Here is a 6,705-nt window from a genome sequence, read left to right as displayed (position 1 = left end):
ACAGTCCTACATATTTGTTTAATATGTGCATTGAAGGACATGTCCTGGTTAAAAATGTATCAAGGTTCCTGGAGGCCAAGGTAATGCCATCCAGAGTAAGAATCTGGTTAGATAGCACATGTGATATCGGAATTTAGTAGCCGAGGTCATCCAGGTCTTTGTGTCTTTAAGACATTCCTGCAGTTTAACTAATTGGTGTGTGTTATCTGGTTTCATGAACAGATAAAGGTAGATATCATGCGCATACCAATGAAAATGTCGCAGTGTTTTATAGTAATACTTCCAAAGGGAAATATATATTATATAAAAATATTGATCCTACCAAAAAAACCCTCTTTAACTCTGTAACTAACATATGCATGTGTGTGAGGAACACTCAACATCTACATGCACGAATTTGACCCTATCACAGCTACCGTAGGGCAAGAGGGTACACTGATTGGCAGTCTGTCACAGGTCCAAAAGAGACAAAAGAGACAAATAAGTCATGCCAGTGGGATGGAAAAATTGGCATCTGGGAATAACTCCCAATAGAGCATCAGAATATTTTTTTGAGAATATGTTCTAAAAATATCAATGTGCCACAGTGTACATAAATTGGGATTATATTCACAGTTTGATCTATGAACAAGGTTGAGTTTACATCATCAACCTGCTATTTAAAAATACTCAAAATACCAAAAGTACTAAAGTAGAGTGATCATTATCGTATGCTGTCAGTAAATTCAAACCACTTTATATAAAAGTGATTTGGTATGCTTTGAGTGATTTAACAAATTTCTGAACAGCAAAAACCCTTGTGGATATCCTAACTAGGGTATTGGGAAATATAGACTTTATGACAGGTCACAGCAATATGCATAAATAAGACCTCAGCAGGCAGCTGCCCAGAGCTTTGCACTAAAGCTCAATTTGCAATGCAGCTCTCAGAACTAATCTCATCTCATGGATGTTGATGCAGGCAAAGAGAATGTGACTAACCTGAATCTTACATAAGCCATGGCATGTCCTGCAAAAACAGGAACACCATGAGGACACATACTCACCTCATTTCACTTGACAATAAAATAAACCACGAGTTAGCAGAGCTTCAGGGCACACAGAAGTACTGCATGAATGACTAAAATAGCCAAAGCTATGTTCAAGATGATTCATTTTCACCTCTTTTACTTCATCAATTTTCACACCTGTACCACACATTATGAATTATTATATACTTGCCTTTACACAGGCACATTTGTCCTACTAAAGTGGATGGCAAATAGGGAAGGATTAATGCTTCTGAAAATCAAGGACACTCTTACCATCACCCCCCCCCCCCCCCCCCCCCAGTTTTAAGATAATAAGAAAACTGCTGTATTTAATAAGACAAAGCATTTTATTGACCATCAAAATTAATGTGATCATATATTGTATTATTAATTGACACTAATAAACTACTCACATGCTGTGTTATTAGGTGGATTGCTAATGCCAGTCACAGGAACATATACTGAGCTGATAAGAGTTTATTAACCCCTGACAGAAGAGCTATGACGGTATGACAGACATTCAGAAAATCTTAAGATAATGGCTCCATGTATAGATGTTATTACTGTGAGACAATTGCCCATTCCTTAGCCTGCCTTTTAAAAAAGTACAAAATTGTATATGTACAGACAGGAGAGATACATGCATGGGAAAAGCTGAGATGAGAAGGATACAGAAATAAATCAAGCACCATATGGCAGATGCCCTAGTGAACATCTGGCAGTGAAGTCTGTGGCAAGCTGAAGCTGACATTTCAGACAGGCGCTGTGGTCTTTGCACAGATCCGATTTGATTCCAGGTTAAAGAAGGTCAGAAGGGATAACACAGCGGAAGGCAGGGTATGGCTGGGGCAAAGGATGAGCACACACATGCACACAGACACACATGTCAGGTGTTGCTATCCTAGTGGGGAGATCTGATTGGGATAATGCTTTCCCTAGCCACTAACCCTAACCATCAAAAATGAATGCCTAACCCTAACCCTTACCCTAAACCTAACCATAACCTAATAACCTAATCACACTAAAACCACCTGGACCTGGAATTTGGTCCCCACGAGGTCCCACCAGTACAGTAAATTTCAGATTTTGGTCCCTACCAAGATAGGAAAAATCGGTATACTACACACACACACACACACACACACACACACACACACACACACACACACACACACACACACACACACACACACACACACACACACAACATACTTGCACAGAAATACATACAGCAATATCTTGAGCTCTACAAATCAGTCAATTTTGGCACCAAGTGTCTGTGAGCTATTTATAAAAATTGTTTTAGTGTTAGCTGGACTGAAAGTATAAAGTGAGGTTAGTCCAGCAGTGGCATTTTCATCCGTGTCCATCCTTGGCTTTCCTCCTCCTGCTGCTTTCAGACATGTGACTCATTTGCACTTGTTCTTGCTCCTGACATTGAGCAAGCTTAGATTACACAGCCTTCTTACAACAGATATACAGCCAACAACATCATCAGAAGAAAAGTCTCTACTGTGAAAAGCTTAGCAAGAAAAAACCCCTAGCCAATGGATATGGGAATTGACTGCTTTGTCACATAGTGGTTTTTTTTGTGATAAATTAAGTGCTTAAGCTACTCGGCTTCCTCTTATTATATCCAAAGACATGCAGTTAGTGGGGTTAGATCCATTGATGATTCTAAATTGCCCATTTGTAATTGTGAATAGTTGGCTTGCTCTCTGTGTTAGCCCTGTGTCACACTGGCAACTTGCATTTGCCCTATGGTAGCTGGTATAGGCTTCAGTCCCCCTGTGACCCTGCCACAATCATCCCATCACTTGCCTGAAGGATTATCGTCCTGTGGCCCTCACTCTGGTAATCATGAAATGCTTCAAGAGACTAGTCCTTCAGCACATCAAGGACTACCTCCCCCAAGACCTCTACCCCTACTAGTCTGCATACTGCGTGAACAAAGCTATGTCCCGATGCTCTTCGTGGATTACAGCTCAGCTTTCAATACAATCATCCCGAACATCCTCATCACCAAACTGGTCAATCTTGGGCTCCTCCTCTCTGCCTGGATAAAGGACCCACACACATGCAAGGCCCCAGACTGTGGGACCTGACCCACATCTCTCTTCCACCCGCACGCCGAGCACTACAGGTGCACCAGTGCAAAGACTGACAGACTCAAGAACAGTTTCGTTCCAAAAGCCATATTCGCCCTGAAGTCACACATTCACTGACAACACAGTTTCGCCCCCCAATCCAAAGACTTCCCTCAATACACAGACTATGCAAACTACCATCACTATTGTGAAATGTTACATTTACATGCAATTGGGTTATTGCACTGTAAATACATAATCCAATGTAATTATTTTTATATTTGTATACAGCGCCACAGAACTCTGCACCTTAACCCTAAATCCTTTTTTTGTTTTTACAGGTCTGCACTTGCTCTGAACCTCATTGTACATGTGTATAGTGGCAATAAACAGCATTCTATTATTTTATAAGGATAAGTGGAAGGAAGATGGATGATATTGTAATTCAACTAATTATTTCTTTTTTTAAATAAATATACCAAAATACACAAATTATAAGAAATTACAGAAGGAAAACAACAACAAAAACAACAACAAAAACAACAACAAAACGTCTGTCCCCCTCATAACTATTTGTTTCCCCCAAAATTTTTACTTGGGGTGAGATCTGAAGGATAGACTGATAGCTTCGTAAAACCATTCAGCAAGGCCTCATCGTTTTGGAAAAGATGATAGGGAAAGGCAGGTGATTTTATCCCTAGTTCCTCTAGTCCACATATTGAAGTGTCCTTGGGCAAGATACTTAACCAATGGACTGTGTGTGTCTGTGTGTGACAGATACAAAAAAAGCTTAAAGTACATAGAATAAAAGCTGTATGAAGTTCTCAGTAAGAGTTAAAAGCATTACATAAATATAAATATATAGACAGCAACAAACAGTATTGATGAAAATTCCCTCAGTAGGTAGAATGGTCTGCACTTGATGATCATTAACTCTAGCAGAGGTGAACAGTGTTTGCATGGCCAGCGTCATGACACCAGGCATTGCTCATGTAAACACAGTCCCACTCCGCAAGTCTTACCACCTCCTACTTCTCTGACATCATCACTAAAAACAGCCATAATGCTCGGGTCTTATTTTCTACAGTTGACAGGCTAACAAACCCTCCTGTGTCAGTGGCAGCTGAACTTCATTCGACCATGGCCTGCAATGACTTTGCCAAATTCTTCACTGAAAAAATCCAAAAAATTAGACAAGCAATTAGTACATCAACAGCAGATCCAGGATATGTACTGTGTCCACTGAAAAACTGTTTAAACACTATGAAACAGTTTCAACCTATTAACAGCAAAGACCTGGAGGACATCTTAGGTCAACTGAACTCCTCCTCCTGCTGTTTAGATGTCCTGCCAACAAGTTTTTTCAAAAAGGTCTCAAAGACTTTAGAGTCAGACCTGTTACAGATCGTCAACTTTTCTTTATTATCAGGTGTGTTTCCAGAACCACTAAAAACTGCTGTAATCAAACCTATACTGAAAAAGGACAATCTTGACAAGACACAAATGAACAACTACAGGCCGATCTCAAATCTCCCGTTTTTAAGTAAGATCATTGAAAAAGCAGTTTCTCAACAGCTCAGTTACTTCTTAAAACAGAATAATTGCTACGATGCCTTCCAGTCAGGTTTTAGACAGAACCACAGCACTGAAACCGCTCTGACCAAAGTGTTTAATGACATGTGTCTGAATACAGACAGTGGAAAAATGTCAGTCCTAGTTTTACTGGATCTCAGTGCAGCATTTGATACAGTTGACCACAACATATTACTCAAACGACTGGAGAACTGGGCAGGTCTTTCAGGAACTGTACTAAACTGGTTCAAAACATACTTAGAAAACAGGAAATACTTTGTATCAACAGGTAACTTCACATCTGAGCAGACAAGTATCACATGTGGAGTTCCCCAAGGTTCCATCTTGGGACCCCTTCTGTTTAACATCTACATGCTCCCACTGGCACAGATTATAAACAACAACAAAATAAACTATCACAGCTATGCAGATGACACACAAATATATATCACAATGTCACCAGGAGACCGAGGCCCTGTACAGGCTCTTGGTAAATGCATTGAGGAAATCAATGACTGGTTGTGCCACAATTTTCTCCAGCTAAACAAAACAAAACTGAGGTAATAGTCTTTGGCGCCAAAGAAAAACGATTACAGGTCACCAGAGAACTTCAATCTATACATCTAAAAACCACAAACCAGGCGAGAAATTTGGGTGTAGTGATGGATGCAGACCTAAACTTAGAAAAACACATTAAGACAATAACAAAGTCAGCTTACTATCACCTCAAGAATATTTCAAGGATAAAAGATCTGATGTCTCAACAGGACCTGGAAAAACTAGTCCATGCATTCATCTTTAGTAGGCTTGATTACTGTAACAGCATCTTTACAGGTCTACCTAAAAAATCAGTCAGACATCTACAGCTCATTCAGAACTCTGCTGCTCGAGTCCTCACTAAGACCAAAAAAGTGGACCACATCAGTCCAGCTCTGAGGTCCTTACACTGGCTGCCTGTCCGTCAGAGGATAGACTTTAAAGTTCTGATGCTGGTCTATAAAGCTCTGAATGGTTTAGGACCAAAATACATCAGTGACCTCCTGACCCAGTATGAACCATCCAGATCCCTCAGGTCATCTGGATCCGGTCTTTTATCAGTTCCCAGAGTCAGAACCAGACACGGAGAAGCTGCATTCAGCTTTTATGCTCCTTATATCTGGAACAAACTCCCAGAAAGCCTCAGATCAGCTGAAACACTCAGTTTATTTAAATCCAGGTTGAAGACTCACCTGTTCTCAGCTGCATTTGAATAAAGCACCAAATCCACACTTTAAGCTTAAATTTCAAAGCTTACATTTAACTACTGATTTTATCTACTGTTCTGATTTTATCTGTTTTGATTTTATATACTGTTGTTTGTTTGTTTGTTTGTTTGTTAATTAGTTAGTTTGTTTGTTTGCTTGTTTTATTCAATTTTAAATCATGCTTTTTATTTGTTCTTGTTTCTAATGTCTCTGTAAAGCACTTTGAATCACCTTGTTGTTGAATTGTGCTATACAAATAAACTTGCCTTGCCTTGCCTTGCCTTGCCTTTGGTGTGAGTTCTGTCTGCTCAAAAACATGCTAGCTGGTCGAGTTGAATGCCGCTGTCATGTTATTGTTAAGCCAAGTTTCTACAAAGACGAAGACACAACACTCCCTCATTGACTTCAAATTGGACCGAAGTAAACATACATGATCCAGCTTGTTGTCCAGGGAGCGCACATTGGACAGTACGATGGTGGGAATAGCGGGTTTATGTGGATTAGCAGCTTACCCTCTTCTGTTTCCTGTTACCCCTGAGACATTTCAACTGTGGGTGCAATCTAGTAGCGGGGGTCGCTAATGGCTAATGCCTCATGCCTCCAAAGCAGTCCGCAGTTCCTCAGTTTATTTCGTAGCGCTTCCATGTGTAAAAGGTTTGTGGATTTGCTTCTGTTGATTTGGAGCAGGAGCTCACGACTGCACGAGCGTTCTTGTGAAAAACAGGAAAAAGAGCATAACAAAGATGGGAACGCCATTTTGTCGGTACAGAG

This window comes from Rhamphochromis longiceps, linkage group LG1, assembly GCF_057381845.1.
Source record: "Rhamphochromis longiceps isolate RC_006_pf linkage group LG1, R_longiceps_female_GT1.1, whole genome shotgun sequence".
Lineage (NCBI taxonomy): Eukaryota > Metazoa > Chordata > Actinopteri > Cichliformes > Cichlidae > Rhamphochromis > Rhamphochromis longiceps.
This window is presented reverse-complemented; position numbering follows the sequence as displayed.